Source organism: Haemaphysalis longicornis, unplaced genomic scaffold (genome assembly GCF_048455015.1).
Source record: "Haemaphysalis longicornis isolate Haplotype H1 unplaced genomic scaffold, Haemaphysalis longicornis Haplotype H1 scaffold_10, whole genome shotgun sequence".
Lineage (NCBI taxonomy): Eukaryota > Metazoa > Arthropoda > Arachnida > Ixodida > Ixodidae > Haemaphysalis > Haemaphysalis longicornis.
In genome coordinates this window covers 101,824,372-101,849,106 of record NW_027526204.1, presented here as the reverse complement: position 1 = coordinate 101,849,106, position 24,735 = coordinate 101,824,372, and the positions used below count along the sequence as shown (strand labels likewise).

Sequence of the window (24,735 nt, the reverse complement as noted above, 5' to 3'; positions counted from 1 at the left end):
ATAGTCTGCGTTATGTGGAACCGCGGAGACCAGCGCGTCGGTCGCCCATTCGTTGCCTCTGGCTTCGCTGGCAACGCCTTGCAGTCGGTAGTTTCGGCGCCGGAATAGGTCAGACGATTTATTTTAAAGTAGGATTTCCTGCTCTCTAAATCATTTTCTGGGCCCGGTTAAGGGTACATAGTGTGGAGGAACAGCTCATTCTTTGGCGCCTAATGAATAGACTTATTGGATTTCACACGAAACGGTTGGGTCCTAGAGTCGCGAAATTTTGACCCACCAGTGACCTAGGGATGCTCTCCGTGCACTTATCAAGTTCCTGCTTATCCGAGTTCAAAATGTGGACGAGCACGTTTATTTTCGCCGTGCTTCAAAGTGTGATGCTGTTTTGTTCGCCATCTCGCTCGGAATTATAGGTAACGCGCGAATAAGCAGCCTCGAACCGAGTTTTTCCAGGAATTAGCGTGTGGACGACACATCGCCGCTTCTGCTTGGTTTCTCTCATTTTTGTCCTTTAGTGGCTCACGATCTGTACGAGACAGATGTCATTGCAAAACTTTTTTGGCTGTAAGAATCATGCCCGCATCACGTTGAACACAACGAAAAGTCGAACAAAGCTATGCTGTAAACTAAGCAGGGAATTGTGGTCAGCTGCACACTTTGCAATGGCTTGAACACATTCGCAAACACACTGCCTTGCGCTGATCGAATTGGTAGCAATTTAAAGGCTCCGTTTTGATGACTGCCTCAAACTGGAGGTGTTTTGAAGGGGCGAGAGTGATCGGTTAGCACCTTACTCGCTGCAACAATCTTTATCGTTGAGTGGTACACTCGTTATCACGTTTATGACGTGAAATTTGTTATGGTGGAAGACAGAGGCTGTCTTTTGCAGGCACGGTGTCAGGTTCTTTGCAATACTAACAAGGAGAAATAGTCTGTGAACGAGATGTTACATTCCTATTAACCCGAACCCAAAACAAGCACGCTTGCCATGCAGAGATAATAACCTCACAATGGGAAATAGAGGCTACGTGCCAGCAAAACTTGAAGAGAGTTCAAGTACATTAAAAAAGACATTACGTGATTTACACGTGCACGGTTCCTGTCGCACTTTTAGTTCTTGAGGCGCAGTCATGGAGTGGCGGTGGTGTGTGGCCAGGCCACACCATGTGGCCCACGGTTGTGCTGCTCTTTCTGAGCCCCATTGCTGTCACAATCACGGCTCTTTTGGAAACACAGCTGCTCCCTTTCGAGTCTTCTTGAGACGACTGTCTTGCAGAGGGGAGGGTGGAGGTTCTACGTTATGGATGACTGCTGGGAAGCTGCATGGCTCCCAGCACTTGACCGCCATGCATCCCGGCCGCACTCCACACACCTCTTCATTCCTCCTCCACAGGCTCGGTTCTAGCATCCATTGGGCCGTTGCAAATCTTTCCATGGCCAGCGCTTTGCGCGTGCTCATATTTTTGTGCAATAGGTGCAGCATCCTGGTGTAAACAACGCTGCGTTGCATCCCACTGGTGTTGTCTGCTTTTTTTTTTCTTGTCGTTGTGGCCTGCCTTTCTTTCTTCCATGGTCCTCTTATCACTTCGCAGCTGCCCAGGACTCCTGGTGACCACTTCTATGGAGCACCATCATCTGCCAACAGTCATGAAACTCGTTGCTGGATCCTCGAGATAACTGCTTACCAGCCGGTGTTTGGCCAGATTAACTGGCAGCGGCGAACCAAGGGAGGCGGCCCGCTGCTTTAATGGCTACAGGCTACCACCACTTGTGCATGGGGTGCATGCTGGCGCTCTATGAGGAGCTGGTGGCCCCTGTCAACCTGGCGGCCCGGCTCCTGCCCTGGCGGCCGACGTGCGGCCGGACATCCTGGGACTGCAGAGCAGGTGGCGGACGCCCCGCTGTGGACAGCTGCAGCTGGCCCTGGGCATTGACTGGGGCGACCGAGACGACCACACACTTGTGTACACAGATGTCTTGGTGCGGTAGCAGCAGGGGTCGGCCGCAGTGGCCGCCGTGCTGGGGGAGGCCACCCGGCAGGTGTGGCTGCCCTATGCTGCATCTTCTGCCACGGCTGAGCTGGTGGGCATCGGCCTGGGCCTGGACCTGCTGCTGGAGACAGAGCCTTTTCCCGAGCACTGCACCCTGCTGTGCTACTCCTGGGTGGCCCTGGCTCTGCTCCAGGATGGAGACTTGCACTCCCTGTTGGTGCAGGGAATCCGGGAGAAGTTGGTGTAGCTGCAGACTGGTGCAGTCGGCCGAGCCTGCAGTGGGTCCCCGGCCACGTCGGGCTGGTGGGCAATGAGCGCGCAGATGAACTGGCTGCCAGGGCCCGCACGCTGTCTTTCTCGGACACAGTGGCCCAGGCGGTTGCAGACGACGCCCACCTGCTCATCCAGCGACACCTGCGGACCAAGCATTTGGGCCTGTGGCTGGGTGCTGGAGAGGGCCCGCCACCTGTGGGGGCCTCATGCCTGCCGTGCCAAGTGCGCTCGGTCGTCCTGCGCCTCCGCGTGGGCGACACGCGGACTGCCGAGCAGAAACACCGACTAGGGCTGGTGGCCAGCTCCGCCTGCACTCACTGCCGAGCACCCATCCAGTCCCTGCCGCCCGGACTGTAGGAGGGCGCCAAGTTTGTGGCAGGGCGGGCAGAGCTGCTGGCTGTGCTTTGAGGAGTGTGGCCACTTGATGAACTGCTTTGACCCCCGGGCAGTTCCAGGGGGCGGGCCTAAGTGCTTGAGGCCCTGGGGGCATACCTGAGCACCTTGGGGCTGAACAGTGCATTCCACTACAATGCCAGATAACAGCCGTAAATGTAGTGGAGTGCTGCTGACGATGCGGCTTGTGTTTATGTGTGTGTGTGCCTTTTCTATTTTTTTCTTCTAAGCTGCCATTGTGTTCTCTACCGTCACATTTAGTGTATATGTTTAGAGTTTATCTATATGTACCCCTACTTAACTTAGCACAGTTGTTTAACTCCAGCGGTGGCAGTGGAAAGGCAGTTCCAGTCGTTGCTTGTTCTAGGAATGAAGGAATCACTGTGGTGGTTTGTTTGGCAAAATGGCACACCTACTTTAAAATGATGGTCGAAACGAGGTGAAATGTAGGAGGGGGAAGAGACAAGCTGCTCTTTTAAACATAGATTATAATGATAAGTTTTATGAAAAAGAGAAAGGCAAGAGCATTTTCGACGAAACGCTAAGTTGGTTAGGTTCAGAGTTCTTTTCGTGGCTGGGATGCTGGCGTGACGCGAATAATTACACAAAATGAAATGGGCTGCGCAGTTTTGAACGGCTTCAAGAGTGAGAGTTAGGGTGACTTGACCGGTGTCCCAGATGGCGCATGTTTATTCCAGTTTAGAGGGTACTAACGTTTTATAAAGGTTTAGTTTCACTGACATGGGTACAGAAGAAAAGTTTCGTCGCAAATAGCCAAGCATGCAGTTAGCATTACTAGTCACATTAGTGACGTATTAGACGTGTTTTTTCCAGGATGGATTGTTATTAACGTTAAGCCCAAGATATTTATACGAGCGCACTGAGGATAAAGGGGTATCATTAAAAAGATACATGCAGGTGTTAGAAGCTGAAGTATTTCTAGATACATGCTGCTTTTACATTTTGTTAAGTTAAGTTTCATTCGCCAGTCATGACACCAAAGAGACGTTATCTAGGTCAGTCTGAAGTCTGATAGAATCAGTTGAGTTAGTGATTTTAGAATACAGCACACAATTGTCAGCAAATAATTTAATGCTTGAAAACTTAACACAGATAGGAAGGTCGTTTATATAAATAAAAAATAACAGTGGACCTAACACACAGCCCTGCGGCACACCTGATGTTATGGCAGAGATATCGGAAGAACAGTCATTACCAGTGACATATTGCAACCTGTTAGAAAGAAAGGATTTAATCCAACCTAGCACATTGGGGTCAATGTTCAATTGATTTAGTTTGAAGAGGAGAAGTTCATGGGAAATGGTATCGAATGCCCTATTAAAATCAAGAAAAATGCAGTCGGTGTCGTAACCTTCGCCAGAATTGGCAAACAGATCGTTAGTGAAAGATGCTAGTTGGGTTTCACATGAAAATGTTCTCTTGAAGCTGTGTTGGGTTTAAGATATAAAAATATGTAAAAAAAACCTTCAAAAACCTGGAAATTTTCTAGCAAAACAGTGGCGATCTGATTAAGCACCCTCACGCACAAAAATAAGAATATTTGAAATCTACGTATTTAAACAAATATAAAAAACACCTGGAAATGAATTAATAAAATTACAAAGATGCATCTAATTTGGCACCCTCATGTGATTGATTTTAAAAAAGAAATGATGCTCTGTGCTTCAAAAAGCCGTGAAAGAGAAAAGAGTGAGAAGCAGTTGAAAACAAACAGTTAAGAAAATAAATGAATGCTATGCACGTCACAACAATATCTAGGTAAGAAGCTTCAGTGCAAATGTTTTTGTGCATGGCAATGAGGGCATCTAGGGCGCTTTCTCGCACAATTTTGTGGATGAAATGCTTGCGGCTTTTTTTTGCCACTGCAGCTTTCCTGGTCAAGGCCAGGAAACCGCCCTAGTCATGGACCCAGTTTCTTCAGGAGCGTGCGTGGACAGTTTTTCACCGTTGGCGCATGGCACATGCCAAGTGAAGTGCTTGGTCAACGAGGTAATCTCACTTTTTAAGTATTCTGTTTTCTTCAGGTGGATGTGTTGTGTCAAAAAGTATCACCTTGTTGGCTCAGCGAAAAGGGATTTCCCATTTTTGTCAAAATTTGCACTGAACTGTAGGTATACTCTCCTTAATTAGGTTTGGAAACTTTTGGCCGCTCCTGTGATGTGAAATTTACTAAACTCTATCAATAGGGTAAGCAGTTGTGCTTATACTTCAAATGAGAGTATACCAGATTATGGCAGTTGAGGCAAGCCAAAGATTTTTCACTACTATAAGGGAAGATAACTTATGTCCCCAAACATCAAACTTTCAGCTGCTAATTTTTTGCGAATACTGAAAACTGGCTACAAATTGTACCTTAAAGGGGCACTGACACAAAAATTTTGCATCTTGTTTTTTTTGTTGCGATAAGTAGCTAGTGACCTACTTATCACCTGTAGAAACCTCATTTGCTTCAGCGTGCAACCGTTGTTTAATTAGAGGCATTTATGCGGCCAGTCGCAGTTTCGGTTTCAGCGGGTGCCGCGAAACGATGGATTTTGTGTGAACAAAGCTGACCACGTGACCGTCGGAGGGATATCACAGAGCAAAGCTGCCGTAGCCCTGTCGAATCCGTGTCGCCGGCAGTTTCTGCCGATGCCCCCACGTACTGATCTCGTGAGGCGCTTAATTAAAAAGCGACCGTGGACGTGACGCAGGCGCTGCGAGTGCAAATACTACCGCGGCTAAAGAACGACGCGCGACGCTCGAGACGGTGGGTGGCAAGACGCGCGCTGTTGAGCAGCCGGCCGGTCTGCCTACAGGTCCGCCTACAGATGTGTTCGACTTAGCACTGCGGCGGATATTCGATTGCCGCTCTCGTAAGCGGTGCAGATGACAATTTTTAATGCAACCCGCTATCACATCATTAACTCCTTTCTCATATAAACTGCCGTGGTTGGGACTTGGGCGCAATTTCGTGCAGTTGTAACAACCTATCACTCGAGCTACCGGCGCCGGCCTGGGCCACTTCGCAGCCGTGGCCGCCGCCTGCACAGCGACCGTGCAGCTCAATCAGTGGGCTTTTCGTGTCTCCGGCGCGTTTTCGCGTCCAATGTAAATCAAAAGTAATAGAAACAGAGTGACTGGAATCGCTGTAGAACTTTGGTCGCGGCAAGCTGCCCGATGAGCTGATGAATTTACGGCGCCTCCGCCGCCAACGATCAAGTCGTTCGTTCTTGAGAGCAGAAGCTCTGCCCTCCGGCCCTCCGATTGGAGCGGCGAGCTGGGCGAACCGGCGAAAAGCGCCGGCAGTGCGGAAGCGGCAAACACAAACTCGTGACCTGTGTTGATGTTGTTTATTTACAAAATACCCTTGTGATGTCGATTGCGCGTGGTCCTCTGCTGGCTGCTCGGTTGCGTTTCTCACACTTTAAAATTGATTTTAAATATGCTCTAGGCTTTATTCGCCTCTGATATTTTGCAGATGACGTATATGTGTCCACACCAATCTATTTCCGAAGTTATCTCGCCTTCAAAACTTTGTGTCAGTACCCCTTTAAATTTCTGAGTGCAGATGTAATTTAACTTCCCTGGAGCTTCTAAACTTAGCTTCATAGAAAAGATATTTTTAGTGTCTAAAACAGCTCTGCAAAGAAAATTCGGGCTGTCAAGAATACACATTTGTGTGCTCATGTACGCCACTCCCCGTAAGAAATAGTGTCAATGAATTAACTCTTCCGTTACTGCATCTATATTCAAAATCGTTCAACTTGAACGATACCTTGGAAGCCCCTTTTCATAGTGTTCCAGGCGTTGCTGGAACAAGTAAAGCTATTTGGAATTATCTCAGAAAATTCCCTTTCAAAATCAGTTTTGTTTTCATTTTTGTAAAAAAACATGCTTTTTGACAGGCGTTTGCGTAACCTGGATGTAGAAAAGGGGCGTGGTCATCGCATGCCATGGCTACCAACGAAAAAAGTGTGCAACTCAGTTGCTCTGCATCAGCGTTTGGTTTTTGTTATCAGGGCACGAATCGTGAATCAGAAAATGATTTTCAGTCAGGTTTGCACTCTGACAGTAATAGTCCCCGAAATCGGCTGAAAATGTCAAGCAGCGCCTGTTTGCAAAGCAGCTTCATGATTTTAGGTAGTTTATTGCCTTTTATTATGTTGTTCTGAGTTGTGTTGTAGCTCTACTTACCACAGGACCATTCGCGAACAGTTTACAACAGTTTTGGTTTTGTTTCTGCATCGCGAGGCGCTACTACGCAGTTACCCAACTTCAAGCCTACCTGCCATGGCGCCTTGAGCGTCCGCGACTGATCGTCGAACAAAGCATGCTGCTCCTGATTTCACAGAATCCTAACCCGATTTCTGCGATAATAACATCCGATGCAAGTCAGCCCCAGTCGCCAGATATCTATTCCGACGAGGAGAGTGCTTCAAACCGGCCTTACATGCTGCCAGCTCTTCGCCTGCCAGTTTCGTTTCCATACGCGGGTATCTCCAGGGATGTAGTGTTGCTTATTAGTTGAACTGTCTATTCCGACGGAGTCTCCGATAAGTTTTGTACTGTTTCATTTCAAAATGTTAGGTGGTGCTGCAATGCAGGAGGCTTGTATTGCTGATCTTTTTTATCGTGCAACAGATGCTCGGCCAAAGTTTGCAGGGTGCAATTCTAGCGCATCACACCTCATTTCTGCATACAAGGCTACAATAGCGAGTCAGAAGATGATAATTAAGTGCAATTTAATGTTTTGAGAGGTGACAGACAGTGAATGTCAACGAGCATCAACCACAGAGTTCCGTTTTGAACTTCGTGCATGTTTTTCCGCATCGCATGCTTGTCCCAAATATTGTGCTGGCTGTAAATGCAAAGTCAGTCATTGACAAGATGTTTTTATGTTATGTGGGAGCAAATTGGTGCCTCTGATAATTTCAAACCGCCAGATTTCTTCCGTGGAACCACCCGAAATTGCACATTTTAAATTAGAGGTTGGGCTTTACCGTGAGACACAGGCATTGTGCAAGCTAACATTTTTTTCTATATCTGGAAAACTGTTCCACGCACGTCGACAGTTTTTCTAGGGTGTGTTTTTGAAATGTTTCCCTACAAACTGTATAATCTAATTTTTTTCTACTACCGGTGGTTTGTTATACACAACTCCTTTTTTATCCTTTTCTTCAATAACTTGATAAACATTGTGATTTCGATTTTTTTTTTCAACTATAATGTATGAGATCATTTAAAAAACTGCTGTTATTAGAAATCCCATTAACTAATCACATTTTGTGTTCCTGTAATTACCGTATTTATTCGAATGTAGGCCGGCCCCGATTCTAAGCCGACCCCCGAAAGTCCGAAGGCGTGAAAAAAAAAAAACTTACCTCGAATGTAGGCCGAACAAAAAGGCGAGGTCAGCGTTCACAAAAAGAAAACACGTTTATTGAACATGAAGATGCGGTGCTGGAACTCAATCAGTTTCTCTTGAAAATCACCGGGCAACTTCTGGACGATTGAGGCTCGACGATGGAGGCTAAAGCCGAAGTGCTTCATGAATTTCTGTAGCCAGCCCCGACTGGCTTTGAAGTGTGCCTGCGATAAGCCTTAAAAGCTCCCTTGCTTTTGCCTGGAGCACTTCCGTCGTTACTGGAAGGGCAGTTGCTCGCTGCGTCTGAACGAAGTCAGCCAATGCCATCTCCATTTCATGGTGACGGCATTCTCGTGGTTCGGTGATTGCCAACCTCGTTGCGGCGCACGCAAATATCCTCTCCCGTTGCGTCCTCCAGCGACGGACATTTTTTTCATCCACGCCGAAGTCCCGCCCGGCTTGAACGTTCGACGACAACTCCGCGGCTAAAACAACTTTTCTTTTAAAAGCGGCACTATAATGGCACCGCTTCTTTTTGCGCTGTCAAAACCAAACGCCACACCGCACGCAGGCCACTGTCCGCACCATTCAAAATGGCGGCCTATGGCCCTTAAGTGGCTACTGGCTCGTCTAGTAATGGCTACAATACTTTCTTTTCTGGGTGGCGCTAGCTGCGTGCTACTTCACTTGAAAATTGGCGCGTATTTCAAAATCCTCGAATCCAAGCCGACCCTGGAGTTTGATATAATCAGTATTTCAAAAAAACTATCGGCTTAGATTCGAATAAATACGGTAGTGCCTAATCAATTTTTTTAGCATAAAAAAAATGTTTTCTTGGACCCCTAAAAATCTGTCTATATTCGTGCGGTCATGAAAGAGTTTATAAGACATGTTTGAGAAGTAGTGTGGCAAAAACCTAGGTGGACATCATCATCATCATCAGCCTAATTAAAGGTCGTTGCAGGACGAGTGCCTCTCACATTGATGTTTAACAACTCCTGTCTTGTGCTGCCAGAGTTCGTTGTATGCCTCCGAATTTTTAAATTTTTACCCCTCCATCGTGTTAATGGCATTTCCCGTCTCGCGACTGATTGTGGGGTTTAACGCTCCAATGCAACACCTGGGCTACGAGGCGCACCGTAATAGAGGGCTCTAAATTAATTTTACCCCCTTGGGATCTTCCACACTGCCGAAATCTCGACACACAGGTGTTTTCTTATGTTGCCTCCATCAGAAAAGGAGCCAGCACAGCCGGGAACAAACCTGCATCCTTCTCAGCAGCGCACCGCCTTAGCCACCAGAGTTACTCAATATATACAGTTGCATAACTCCGCTTCTGAATCCGGGCGGCGCTAGCACCCCTGCTTCGTGAAAGCTGGGGGGCTAGTCAACGCGCACGGGACCTAGGAGACAAAAACTGAACGTCACTAAACCATATTATTATTCAATTTTTTTTGTAAAATAAAGCTTGCTTTTTAAATTAGAATACATTAATTAAGTAAAATTTACTTGTGTTTTTGCAGCTTTTCTTTTTATGACTTATGGCAGCTGCCGCAAGCACTTGAGTACTACTTCAATGTTCTGCCGACAGACGATAGCCTAGTCGACGTGCCCCATGCTTGCCCCGGTGCAGGGGGGCAACCGAAGACCGGCTTTTCATACATGGGGCCTATGGGGAGTTTCACAACTGGTATATATATCCAGTAACTCTGTTAGCCACTGGGTGGCCTCTGTAGCATCCACCGTGGTCCCGCATAATTTGCACCAACAGTGCCAGATCCTTCCCTGGTGGCACGTGGTGTCTGAAAAAGTTGCGTAATCGTCATGGCAACCTGCAGCGTGGAGGGAAGGGGGTTGCTGACATCGCGGGCACTGCTGACGTCATTTTTCCTCGGCAGCCAGGCTGGGCCGCCACGCGCCTGCCACCCAACATTTGCGTCTCGTGGGCTGCTCGCGAGCGGCAGCAGGCGTGAAAGTTGGGCGAGCAGGTGGCGGTTGCAGCGGCCGGTACCTCGGAATGGCCACCACCCGTCACTTGGTACGTGTGTGAAATAACACGTTGAATGTTTGAATGAAGAAAACATGCAGGTAATGGCGCGTTTGCTGTTTTAGTTTTTTGTCGTGCAATTATTAATTGGAGCGCTACACAAACATTATTTTTGCTTGTCTTTTATTCGAAATTCGTATCAGGACGTCTTTGATTCAAAGGCATAAAAACACATGTGCTACACTCATCTACTGCACATACATTTTATGTACACACTATTGCACTTGAAGCAAAAAATATGACATATGCAAATTTAAGTATAGAATATTGCACAATAGGAAAAAACGGGCTGTATGCACGTGTTGGTGCGTAATAATAGATTACGCGAAAAGAGAAGAACTTCAAAAGTTCTAGTCACTACACAGATATTTTCTCGCGCAAGCATCGGCGCGAAATGAGAACTTGGAGGGTCCACTAATATACAGTACACTCCCACTAAGAGGAACTCGGTGAAGACTAACCCCATGCTTAAGACAAACAACACTGTTGCTCTCTTGTAACATCCACAATGGAAGATACCTCCGCTTAAGATGAATTTCTTATAATACGAACAGATTTTTATGGTTCCTTCGAGTTTCTCTGAACAGGAGTCTACTGTATACTTATTTCTCGAGCACGCCTCGAGTCATGAAGGTTTCTTAGATGTTCAAAAAATTCATTTCACTTCAGAGACAGAATAATTGGAAGCATAATTTTAAACAAAGCGTGCAATGGTTTGCTTCAAGGCCTGCCTTCAGGCCAGTTCACACAAACTTTGAAAGAAAGCATAGATTCGACACTTCCGAGAAACTACATTCTCACACCAACAAAACACAGCGAGAAAAAAGTGAAACGTAATACCTGCACAATTAACCACGTACTGCTGGCTCCTATCTATGTACAAAAATTATGCGCAACCATGTTGTGTTTTTGCTGAGCACAAATTGAAGGCACCAGTCTTTTAAAAGTTTTTTTAATGGCGCGTGAACGGTGTGCTTATCTCGGGGGGGGGGAGGGGGGGGGGTTGGAGAAGTTGCAGAGCAAAAAACAAAAGCGTTCTTGTATTGTAAGCCCCATCTGTCGAGCTCATTACTTGCAGATGTCTGCTAGGTTGTCACAAGCTACCCGGTAGCTCGTGTCTGGGCAGCTCCTCTTAACTCATCCTGTCAGACATGGCACGACGATTTAAACTTTAGAAGTATGGAAAACTGCAAGCGCACTCGCAATAAGATGACAAGGCGCGGGCACGCAAGTTAGACTGAACAGCAAAGCCAGCAGTGCTATATTTTTTGTTTTTTTTAATGAGCAAAATGATTGCGATGGTGGCTGTGGACAATGCATGCATTGCGGGGTGGCCTTCCACTGCTCCCTGTGCCAACCGACTGGCATTGAACACTGCACTATCGCATCAGATTTTTCGCGCACTGAAGCATCGCTTGGCAGCAGCTTTGCCGCAGTTATACGTTTTGGACCAAGATGGCACGGGAAAAATGGGTTATTCCGCAGCACTTCCACCCCACCAACCGCTGCAGTAGTAGATGCATAGTGAACGGCAAGCAGCGCATACAGTTGAGCCTGCCTTCTGTGTGAGCAGGTACGGCGTGATGACTTTGGGCGGGTTGAGAGTCACCGGAGGAAACGTCTGATGAAGTTGCAATCCGTCCTGGACTCGGTGCCCCGGCAGTTCCCGTCTTGAAGAAAAAAAAAAAGAGACAACGCGTTGTTGTGTAGCGAACGTAACTTCTTTTGTCCGACATTTGTGAAAACTCTTGGGCATGGACTGAGTAGACGTTAAATTGGTATTATTTACATTATGTTTAGAGATGACAATTTACCGAATAGCTGCGCACCGCTTACTTTTACTGGCAAGGGCAAACATTCAAATGTCGTGGACTCCAGCCGACGGAACCACAGGACAGAGCAGTTTTGTTCGTGCAGGGTCGGCGAAGTCGGGAACAATGAAGTGGTCAGAGCAGAATCGGTGCGGCAGTCGTATGTCTTCATTTGGAACCCCTCCCAGTCTGGCCAGTTCACGTACCTTAACCAAGCCTCAAACCTTCTGCACGAAACAAAGAAAATATACATTGATAAGAAACCTGAATTGGCGTTTAAATAACGCAATCGTATAGCAAGCATGAAACCAAAATTTTGCCTTGCAAGCGAGAGCGTGCGCACTGAAGGCACGTTCACTTTTGTTAAATCTTCGCGCACCTGCAATAGCTCGTATATATATATTGGCACATTACTTTCCAAGAGTACACGCCAAGGCGACTGACATATCTCATTAACTTCACCTTACATGGGCGAAATATTATAAAAACAGAAGAGTGGCTTCAATCGGCTTTTTTTTTTAATTCATTATAACTTGTACAAATTTAATTTGCTTACCTGTCATGTTGGGGAAGACAAAAAATTTGGCCGAACTGTTGCCCTATGTTGCAGCACCACAGAGCTTCGCAGGACTGGGGATGCTCGTTCCTCCGCAGCGCCATTCTGAGAATACGTTCAAATATGTTTTATAATGCAGTGAAACTATCAGTCCCGCGGTTGCTCAGTGGATAAGGCGTTGCGCCGCTGAGCACGAGGTCGCGGGTTCGATTCCTGGCCGCGGCGGCCACTTTTCTGATGCAGGCGAAAAGCAAAACCGCCCGTGTGTACGAAATTTCGGCGCACGTTAAAGATCCCCAGGTGGTCAAAATTAATCCGGAGCCCTCCACTACCGCGCGCCTCATCGCCTGCGTTGCGTCGGCGCGTTAAACCCTACAATCAAATCAAGAAACTATCAGTCCGCGGAGACGCTTAGGCCACCCGCGCAACCCTTCGCACGCCTGCTCGCTCATGCACACACCGAATTGGCCCGCCAAGCACGCCAAGAGGGCGAAAAAAAAAAAGAAAAAAAAAGGCTACCGGTCAGCAGCTGTGCATGCATCAAGAAGCGCAGAAGTATGGACGGTGTGGAAAGAGAGAAATGTGAGGGAGAGTGAAGTGAACGCCACGCCGCAGCACTGTGCCGCTAGGATTGCCACCATTTTCGAAACCGAAACTAGCCAAAGTCGCCGACGACTGCCTTAGCCACTGAGCCGCCAAGGCGGTTCCTTTTTTTTCTTTTACACCCATTACTGAGTAGTCACTTTGTTACTGTGGTCGTCCATTGGTTGTCAGTTCCTTGCAATAGATGCTTAGCCCAACTCTGCCTCTTTCTGCCATGCCGATAAGGCCTTCCTTCCGAGTCGGCTCCCTGATTCAAGACGCTCGTTTCCTGTCCCTGATCATCGCTACTTCTACTATCCTTAATGTTATGGTTTGGTGGGATGAGCTAAGTTGTGTTTTCGGGTGTTTAATTCTGTACATTCCCTAAACAGACGTGCATGCTAGTTCGCTGGTATGACGAGGTACGAGTTCTGGCAGAGGAGTAGTGCGACTGGGTAACTCTGTGCATGAACCAACGATGCAGCTGCATCCACATTTATGTAACAGTTACGTGCACCCTTCACATTGAATTAGTGCTAGTGTAGACTTTCTACATTTGCGGCCAGATTGTTAGCGCATCCGAAGTAAAGATGTGTATGTGCGATGTGTTTTGGAAATGCAGCGGCCAAATGTAGAGCAGTGTTGTGCCCACAGATTTTGTGTCAGGCTTCGCAAAGGCGCTTGTATTATAGTTGAAAAGTTGACAGAGCTCTGTATGAACGCTCAAGTGTTAAAATTGCACTAGGCAATTTTAGAGAGCCAAAAAGTAGTGTAAAGTGAGCGTCACCTGCGTTCTACCTCAACAAGAGGCGACAGTGTGGAAGGAGTGAGATTCTATGTTAATTTCACGCACATTTCCACCCGTTTTGTGCACCGCTGACGGTTGTCTGCTCCAAGTACTGCTGCTTGTCTCGTGCAGGCTTGTCTCGTGCAGTTTGCAGGTGTCAGGCTTTCCTGCACGACTTCGGTGGTGTGCCAGAAAGCCAACACTAAAACATTGTGGGCTGGTGAAGTTAAAAAATGTAGCTTGCTTGTGACAAAGTGAACCATTATTTCTTGGGCATGTTTAATTCCTGCATGCTGTAAAAAATTAAGCTTTTCGTTTGGTGCAACAAATGGACATGATGGAGAGTGGTAGCTGCTAAGTACTCAAAGTTGTAAATATGTGTCTTCCCTCACCTTGAAGCATTAAAACAGAAACATGCGATTTAAAACCTTAGTACCATAACATTGCTGGACCAGGATATTAACTTCGGGATGCCTAAAGTTGAAGCCAAAAGTTAGAAGCCTAAAGGAAACATAAAGTTGATGTCTCGATTAGTGCTGCTAGTGGGTTAGATGTAAATATTGTGTGTTGCTTTTGTCAACTGATCGGCAGTCAATTTTTTTAACAATGAATAACTTTGTCACCAGCTTTAAATGTTTACTCATGTTTGATGGCTTTCTGTGCCAAAATGAAGAGTTTTGTTTTTTGTTTAAAGTGTTTGTCGTGACTTTTTTACATGTTTTTCTGATTTTCAATCACCCAAGTAACTATGAGGTTCGCTCTTTTGCGTTTGTTGGGGGCTGATGTTATGGGCTCGGGCGACATTATAATTAAATTGTTTTGCCATCATTTTGCACATGGCTTGAATTGTCTCAGCTGAATTTACCGTATTTATTTGATTATAAGGCAGTCACGATTATAAGCCGAGGGGAGGGTGCAGTTTGGAGAGCAAAAAAAAATCGCCCCATATATATATACTGAGCTTCGAATATAAGGCGGGGTATGTCTTTGACACTACGGACTTTGGAAAAAGAACCTCGCCTTATATTCGAATAAATACGGTATTTGCATGGAACTGTCTCTCACACTGAGCCCACTTATGCACTAGCAGTGACGGTAAATGGAGATGCTATGCTTATGCAAAGAGTTGTACTTAACTACTGTTTAAAAGCTTCATTCTCGATGTTGCAGTGTAACGTGTACAAGAGGAGGAGCAAATTCCCTGGCATTTCTTTGTGTAAAGTAGCCTGGTTGTTCTTTGCACAGCCTGATCATTTACTGTTAACTGATATGTTGCGAATAACTGTTTATATATAAGCCATCTAATTATTTTTAATGATGTTATGATCTCTTAAAATTAAACATGGCCAGGTCCAGCTGTACTACACATCTGCTTTCGTACTGCACTCTAGCCGGGGCGTAGCCAAGGAGCGTGTTTCGGTGTCAGAACACCCACCGAAATTTTCTGAGGGGTGCATTCTGATTTCTTTTCTTTTTTTTCTTTTGCCCATGCTGTTCATACTTTGCATCGGTATATTAGAATGTAAAAACTAAAATAAGAAAACTAGATAAGACAGAACTAAACCCATTTCCACCCAGTGTGAAATCGGCTGAAACAGCAGAGCTGTTGGTAGTCTTTACGAAGATTCCGTTTAGCGTCGGCTTCTTCCTTTGTTATGCATAGTGTTAGAGACGTCTTAGCGGCTAATTGTCATAACTTTTTTTCCGGATGTTCCCGGTAAAACAACACTTACAGCCGTTTTCTGTAACCATACTCTATCACTAGATGGCCATGTTTCACTGGGCAACAGGCTATGTGAAAAAAATTCCCCCGCATTTCCCCGAAGGGGAGTATGAAGAAGTGCGAAGCACGGGGTGATGCTATGAGGGGGAGTTTGTTGAAGTTTGGTGGCATTTTGCCCGTTACTTACATTAACACCCCCTCGTGATCACGTTCGGCTTAACACGCCTCGTTTGTCCCTCTGCGGAAATCTTGGTGAATTAACGTGTATGTTCGAGAGATGTTCGAGAGGGAATGTAATCACGCACACACACACACACACACACGCAAAGTAAAGTTTATTTCAGCACTTGTTTGTCTTGTCGTTGTATGCGACGGTCATTACGACCGCCTTGTGGTCGCTAAAGTGGACCGTTAAGGGTTGTTGCAGCCGCTATAACGCCGCTGAGTCGCCAACGCACGCCGCTGACGACGTAGTTTGAAGGCGTTAAAGATATAAGGCGCGTTACTAACACTGATATCAGCGTCGCGTCCGTGGCTTAGTCGGTAGAGCGTCGCGCTGTGGCCGCAAAGTCCTCGGATCGAAACCTGGCGCCGGGTGCTGTTTTTTTTTTATATATAGTGTAGTGGCCTGGCTGGCGCGCCGAGAGAGGGTGTTGCGAGCTGGAGAGTAGTAAAGGGGCTTTAGGAGAGTAGGCGAGGGGGAGAGGAGGCGCTATGCGAGCGCCCTCACGCGTCGGAAATCCGGCGCCGTTGCTAGGCACGCTAGCTAGCTCCGTTGCTAGGCTGCGGACGGAGGACGGCGGTGGAATCAGGAGTAGGCCCGACTAAGAAGTGCTTCGCACTTAAAAGCCAGTTTACAAACGCCAAGTTTACACCTAACTCTTTAAAGTTTGCTCCACCTTTAAGCAATAATGCATTGCTGGTAAGACATCTTTTTAGGGGCAATATAAGCCGTTTAACTCTATTGTTACCATGCCTATTTAAATCGATCACCCGTGATCGATGCTTTATTGCCGATTTCGACATGTTGTAGTCGTTTCTCACACACCTAATCTCACATCAACCCCAGTGGTTAGTCCAGGCCATGACCAACTTTACATCGGACCTGCCCAGCCTGCGGCGCTCTATGGGAGCGCTTGCGCCGAGTCTTGTTTCATGCCCGGCCGCTAGGGGCGCTTTTACGCACTGTTGCGGCGAGCGGCGGCTACGCTGAGGGGGGCGGGCTCGAGCGCTAGTAGCAGCCGTCTTGCGCGGTATTTCGTGTTTAATCACACTACAGTTAATTGATTTCAATTGATTTCGGTAAATCCGAATGAAAAAGTAGCAGTTTTATGGTGACCAACCCTGAATGAATGTTTTTTTTTTTTTTTCTGATTAAGCGTATTAAAGCGGGGCGGGGCCTCCTGACTGGATTTCCCGTTTTGAGATGCGTTGCGGTGCACGCGGCGCATTTAGTTTCGTGGTCTCATATAAAGTGATGACGAAAAGAAATAACATTATCTCACGTACTGACAACGGAACTGGCTAGCCAACCAAAGTGTACAGGTTCATTCTCGCAGGGGGAGGTTATTCCCGAATATGATGTACATTGGGAAGTTCATAGCATAAACCAAACTTAGGTTATAAAAGCTTCCCAGGAACTGTTTTTGTCATAGTAAATACAACAAAATTGAAGCTTTCGGTTGAAATTCCTCATGAAGTGAAGCAGTAGCAGTTTTTTCTTGCTATAAGGTTGCTGAGGAATTTCATATGCTCAGAAAACAAGATCCATATACAAGCACCGAAGATGCCAGTTGCGGTCTTACACGCACTAATAAGCGACGATGATTTGGCCCCTTCTTTACGAATAAATTGAAATTTTTTTATTGGGAGTGCATGTGAAGTGCTACAATGACCCACTACAATACTAATTCAATAACGATGTCATTTTAAGCTTATTTACAGGCTGATTTTTTTACATACACAATGCCACGGTTTAGGCACACAGTGTCACACTGTAGTCAGGTTTTCAGAACATTAATGAACGCTGGTATTGCACAATCTTTTTCACTTTGGCATTCTTTTCAAGAGTTAATTTTCGTTCACAAATCTACACTTCACTTGAGCAGTGAAGCACAGTAGTCACACTTTGAGCTCTTTTCTGAAGTCTGGTTTTTTCGCAATCCTTTTTCCTTTGCCACTCTTGGCCGTTTTCTCCGCAGCAAAATTTGTGAAAAAAAGGTCGGCTGAGCTTCTCCAGCATGAGCTGAACCACTGCCCTCGTATGACTATCCGATGAGCCGTCGTGGCTGAAAAGCTTGTTTTCTAGTGCAGCTTGCAGCATCGTCTTCACAAACAGCGCCATCGGTTTTTTGTAGGATATCGCAAGTTCTGCGAATGCTTGGGCCGCTCTTTCCAGTGCACAGATGAATTCCAGGAACTCAAAACAGGGATAAGATAGCCCACCCCGGTCCAAATTGAAGATCACCGCAGTGGCAGGTCTAGATGAGCGAGGCACCTTAAACCGCTTCACGCAGAGTGAGCACTTGATGTGTTCCTCGACGGTTCTCACAAGGAAGCCTGCAATGAGGCCCAGTGTGCTGGCCTTGATAACTGGAACTGGATGGCCCAAAAAAAGCACCAATAAATTCTGTGTGAACATGAGAGGTAGGCTCAGATGTAAAGACAGCGCACCGCTGCTCGTTGATATTTCACACCAATCGACCATATTAAAATACAATAACTGCGCATCGAAGCATGCTAGCTTCAATCTGTCACGATCGGTGAGCGAATAAAGCGCATAATTCCACAAATCAAACACAATTGTGAAGGAAAGAAATAAAAATAAAACGAAGAGTGTTCTCGGCTTTCCTTGAGATTGTCTTTATCCATTTGTATCGAACTTCAGTGACGGGGAACTCGTGAAAGGAAACATTTGTCACCTTACCTTATTCAGATCTACAATGAGGTATGAAACTCTATACCATCGATTTCCTTCAAAAGAAATACTCGCTTCAGAGGATTGAATAAACTGTATTTTTCATACCTGAAACTTCGTGCTTTACACACAGCAGACGCAACTTACGTTCCACGCCGCGTCTGCAACTGCGCGCTTTGCATGGCTGCGCCCGCGCGTGCGGTGGCCGCGGCTGAAGAGCACGGGCGGCGACGAACGACAGGGCGTAAGTAGCGCCACTCCACTCGCAGCGGCAAAATTTATCCCTGCGACGGCGGTGCTGGGGCTGCGCTCGCTGGGCAGGTCCGAAGTATAGTTGGTCGTGGTCCAGGCACTGCACATTTATAATCAGTTGAAAGTCTTCCATGCCGGTGACATTGAGATTTTTGACGGCGTTCTTTGCCAGCTTAGGTGCGTATGTTCTTGCGAAACGGGACGTGGATGCGGCACTTGACAAAAAAGCATGCCACTCATGGTTATGACGCAGTACCATCAATTATGTTTTTAATCAAATGGCTCCTAGCGAGTCAAATACCAAAATCTGTTGTCATCTTCGTAGTCAGGCATCGTTGAGAGGTTACGATTACCTGAAAATGACATCCTCTATTCACTAGTGATCTCTGGTTCGGAAAAAGGGTAACTTCATTTAGCCAAAACTTATTTCTGAAGGTCCCTCGCGTGTCTAACAAACGAACCTGGCATTTTCAGCCAGTTTCCAGCAGTTTCGGTTTCATTTTTGCGTTGCGAAATTCATATTTCGCGCTACTAGCCAGTTACCCAACTTCAAGCCGATTTGCCGTGGCGCCTCCATCGCCCGCTGCTGTTCCTCGAAAAATGCACGCCACTCCTGATTCCACTTCACCCATGCCTTACTTCTGCGATAACAACTTTAGCTGAAAGTCGAAAGATAACACCAAGTCGTTGGATATCAGTTCAGATAAGGAGAGCGCTTCCAATCGGCCTTAAACACCGCCAGCTGTTCATCGACCAGTTTTGTTTCCATATGGGGATATTTCCGGTTGTCTAGTGTTGCTTCTTAGTAGAACTGTCTATTCTGACAAAGTCTCCAACAGGCTTGATATTGTTTCTTCTCGAAAATGTTAGATGGTGCTGCAATGCAGGAGGCTCGTAGTGCCAAACTCTCTTCATAGCGCGACAGCTGCTTGGGGAAAGCTTGCTGGGCATTATTTTAGCGCATCGCACCCTATTCTTGCAGGCAGGGCTACCATAGTGAGTCAAAAGATGGTAATAAACTGCAAATTAAAGTTCTGACAGATAAGCGACGATCGAAACGTCAACAAGCATCCATTGCCAAGTTTGGTTTTTAACTCGAAGTTGATTTCTTCACATCGCTTGCTTGCCTTGAATCTTTTGCTGGCCGTAAACATTGAAAAAGTGTTTTTGCATCACGTGAGGACTAATTGGTGTTCTTAATGATATCAAACAACCAGATTTCTTCTAGAGAACCATCCAAGACTGCGAAATTTCAAATAGGTTGGGCTTCGCCACAAAGCGCGGGTGCCATGCATGCTAGCATTTTCTTTGATATTTAACAAATTGTTCCAAAGAAATCTATTTATTTTCTAGGACAGGTTTCCAAAATGTTTACCTGCAAAATGTATATTCTAAATTTTCTCTACTACTAATGTTTTGTTATACATAACTTCATTTTTTTTTATTTTTTGTAATGCCTGTTCAAAAATTTCTAATTTGATGATTTTTTTGCAACCATTATTTATAAAACCATTCTTAACACTGATGTCGCTGAAAAGGGCGTTGAATTATCTGAATTTTCTGTCACTGCAATATGGGCCTAACAAATATGTTTAGCGCAGAAAAAATGTTTTGTTAGACCCTTAAAAATCGATCAATTTCCCGTGGCAATGAAAGAGTTAATACCAATATCTGAAGGCCCTGAAACTTTTTGATTTTTTTACGAATTTTTTTTTCTTTACTGGGAACTGGATTTTGTGCGGCAGGGAAACTCGCTCCAGATAGAACATCGCACAATACAGGCGGCAATGTCGTCAGGGTGAGTCTTACAAAAGCTCTGTTCGAAATGGAAATGAAATGGCGTTTTTGTGCACATTATCTTTATTTCTAGTTTTCTTTTTTTGGCAGCGTATAACACCCGCCGAAAAATGTTTCTGGCTAGCCACTGCACTCTAGTCTATTACTTTGGAACTTCTGGTGCTTTGTTCAGGCTAGATTCGTTTCTTCATCAGGCTGCATGAGTAGTGTTATGCGTGCTTATGTCCCCACTGGCTTTTCATGAGGAGAATCATCCAAGCGGTGCAATTACTTAGTTTGCAGTGGCGAACACTCTTGGTATCTCCATGATTTCTGTTTAATGTTATTCTATTGCTCACCTAATTTCTCCTTGTGGCGCACATTTGTGTGTGGCATCAATTTTTTCGAGTTAATATGATAATGAAGGAGAGTGGTGAAAAAATGGCAGCATCTCCACTCCGTGGATGATGGCGAGGGTGCGGAGTACGGGGACTCGAAATGACATCCAAGTTGCGCCCCAAGTGACACCCGATTTGCGCCCCACCGTCATTCGATTTGAGCTGTGACTTGCACCTTGATTATTCCCTAAATGAAACTGCAACTCACGACTCAAATCGAATTTCGCTTGATGGTGGTGTGCGCACGGATGGACGCGGACGGACATTGGGAGGCCCTAAGGCACTCCGCACCGTTGCAGGCGAGGGAGTAAGTCGTTTGACTCTCAGGTACTAACTCACAGTCGTAGCCCAATGGGTGAGAAGACTCACACTAACTCTCTCTGGTCTCCCAGACACAGGCTCGAATCCTGCTGCCGGTGCCTGTGTGATTTTTTTGCGATTGTAAATGCTATGCGCACGGACGCGGACAGACATTGTGCGGTCCTAAGGTACTTCGCACCTAAAATTCTTTGCCTATTCAATGAGCAAGGCATGGCAGATGAGTTCTGCATGCAGGTTGCTTCTCATACATACACATTTGTACGAGAAGCACTCAGTGAAAGCCAGCAGGATGCTGCCGAATGTATGGAACGCTCAGCTGAATGACAACTAGCGTTGTCACCTGCCCGGTTTTTGACCGGCCCAACCGGTTTTTTAGACAGCCAGCCGGCTGCCTGTCCATACCTAAAACCGGCCGTTGTTGGCCGGTTTTCTGGCCGTCAAGCCGTGATGATTATCTTTTGTGCATATTATAGGCGTTAATTCAACAACTACGACGATAAATGTGTGTCGACAAGCTGTGCAAAGACATGTCAGAAGAGAAAATTCGCGGCCGAGAGAGCTCCCTGAGATGGAGAAGGGGAGGAATAACACAACGAAGTGCCGCCGCTGCGGTTCAGTTGCATCGCATATATCTTTCAATGGAAGAAATATGCGCGGCGACTTTTCAGCGCAGCATATTCAGAGCAATAACCAAAACCTGGGTCACTTTTAGCTGAAACATCATGTTGATTTCTCTCTAGAAAACCCTTATATTAAAGGAAATTGCATGAAAAATACGTGGCATTTTTTTTTCAGCGCAAATTCAACATTCTATATACCATGCCCCCCTCCCCCACCGAAGGGCCGTTTTTTTTTTTCCAGGGAAGGTTTTTTTTTTTTCCAGGCAACCTTAATGACAGCTAATCAGTCATGGTGAAAAACCAGCGTACAAAACGGAATCGTGAACCAACCGACCCATCCTCACACCTTAGTAACTAATGAGTGTTTTACGTATATAATCATTTTCATGCTGCTGCACTCACTACCTGATTGGCAAACCTGTTAATTAACTGTTATTTGATTGCAAAACCTGCTCATCCCATGCGACGAGCTTTGGCTTTGGCTTTGCCTGTGCTGGGAAAACTTATCGTCTTTGTCAGGGTGGCGATTTCGCCAAGAAGCTAAACACGATCCGTCACAACTGTCACCATCATCTTTTTTTCTGTGGGAGCAGCCCGCAAGAGCAGGTTCCGACCGCTGTGGTCAGATGCGCAAAATTTGAAATTTTGCACCAGCGTTCCTTTAATTTGCCTTGGACTTGTACTTAAGAGAAAAGGCAAGATTGTTCGTATATTTTTAAAGCAGAGCACCTGAAGACGCTTTCTTTAAATTGTTTGGCCAAAAGAATAAGTGTAAACACAAAGCGGGTTTTTTACGGGCATTCTAAAGCAAAAATTCCATGCCATTGTTTATGAGCAACAGTCCGACGGCACATGCCCCTTAGTGGATAAGAAGCCTTACCGAAACCAGAAAAGATTTTGTATTAACTCGACAATACTCCGTAGTATGCAAACAACTTGCACTAAGGGTTCACGCTTTGTCCACGCGTGCATCGGGATAAGTCAGATCTGACCTCAGCCTTTCGATTAACTCTTTCGCTACTGCCGGAAAATTGACTAATTTTAGGGGTCCAAGAAAACATTTTTTTTCCTGATAAAAATTGGTTAGGCACTAATTGCAGGAACACAAAATGCAGATTATTTAACGGCCTTTCCAATAACACCAGTTTTTTAAAGGTTTTTATATATCATAGTTCTAAAAAAAATATCAAAATCAAAATTTTTGTCAAGTTGTCGAAAAAAATGATAAGAAAGGAGTTGTCTTTATCAAACCATTGGTAGTACAAAAAAAATTAGAATATACATTTTGTAGGGAAACATTTCGAAAACACGCCCTAGAAAAAATGTCGACTTGCGCGGAACAGTTTGTCAGATATAGAAAAAAAATGTTAGCATGCACGGTGCTCGTGTCATGCGGTGAAGCCCAACCTCCAATTCAAAATGTGGAATTTAGGGTGGTTTCCTGGAATAAACGTGGCGGTTTGTCATTATCAGAGGCACCAATTTGCCCCCACATAACGTAAAAACATCATGTCAATGGCTGACTTTTCATTTACAGCGAGCACAATATTTGGGACTAGCACATGATGCGGGAAAAAACATGGATGAAGTTGAAAACGGAACGCCGTGGCTGATGCTTTTTGTCGTTCACGGTCAGTTATCTCTCAAAACATAAAACTGAGCTTTATTATCATCTTACTCGCAATTGTAGCCTTTCTCGTAAAATTGAGGTACGATGAGCTAGAATCGTGCCCTGCGATCTTTGGCCGAGTAGCAGTTGCGCGATGAAAAAGATCAGCACAACGAGCCTCCTCTGTTGCAGCGCCACCTAACATTTTTCAAATGAAACAGTACAAAAACTTATCGGAGACTCCGTCCGAATAGACAGTTCAACTAAGCAGCAACATTGGACACCCGGATATACCCTCGCATGGAAACGAAACTGGAAGTCGAACAGCTGGCAGTGTAAGGCCGTTTTAAAGCGCTGTCCTCAGCGGAACAGACATCTGGCGACTGGGTGTGATCTTTTGACTTGCATCTGAAGTTCTTATCGCAGAAATCGGGTTAGGGTGGGGGAAATCAGGAGCGCCGTGCTTTGTTCGAGGATCAGTCGCGGACGCTCCAGGCGCCATGGCAGGTAGCCTTGAAGTTGGGTAACTGCGTAGTAGCGCTAAATATGAATTTCGCGATGCAGAAACGAAACCAAAACTGTTGTAAACCGTTTGCGAATGGTCCTGGGGTAAGTAGAACTACCAGAGTACTTAGAACAACGTGCGCAAATAAAACTGCCTAAAATCATACAGTAGCTTTGCAACCAGGCACTGCTGGACATTTTCAGCCAATTTCTGGGATTATTACTGTTAGAGTGCGAACCTGACGATTGAAAATCGTTTTCTAGTTCCCCATTCACACCCTGATAGCAAAAAACAAGCGCTGGTGCAGAGTAATTACGAGTTGCACGCATTCTTCGTTGGTTGCAGTGACGCGCGATGACCACGCCCCTTTTCCACACCAAGGTGATTCAAAAGCGTGTCAAAAATCCCGCTTCCGTAACAAAAATGAAAACAAAACTGATTTTGAAAGGCCATTTTTTGATCTAACTCCGAACAGCTTTACTTGTTCGAGAAACGCCTGCAACGCTATGAAAAGGCACTCCCAAAAGTATCGATCAAATTGATTGATTTTGATAGGCGCGGTAGCGAAAGAGTTAAAACCACGATGCGCTGCAGTTTTGCTACCATTTTTTTTTTTTTTTATGAGAGGTCTCTGTGCTCAAGACACTGTACCTACAAACCTTCCAAATGACCCCCTGATCAGTCTGGTTGTGAAAATGTTAATTATGCTATGGTGGTTGCAGTGTACAATGATTGCTACGGTCATTGCAGCAGTGATTGATGGGGTGGAGTGCATTCAGCAGGCATTCTCAGATAATGAATGGCAG

At 45.8% G+C, this 24,735-nt stretch overlaps 1 long non-coding RNA gene across 1 annotated transcript in view; it reads left to right on the top strand.

The window, feature by feature from the left end:
- Positions 1-4,119: 4,119 nt before the first annotated feature.
- The window catches only part of LOC144158979 (uncharacterized), a 34,598-nt gene continuing 13,982 nt past the window's right edge, over positions 4,120-24,735 (top strand). The window contains exon 1 of the long non-coding RNA XR_013320219.1: positions 4,120-4,667. This is a non-coding gene — a long non-coding RNA (uncharacterized LOC144158979). The remainder of the gene's footprint in view (positions 4,668-24,735) is intronic.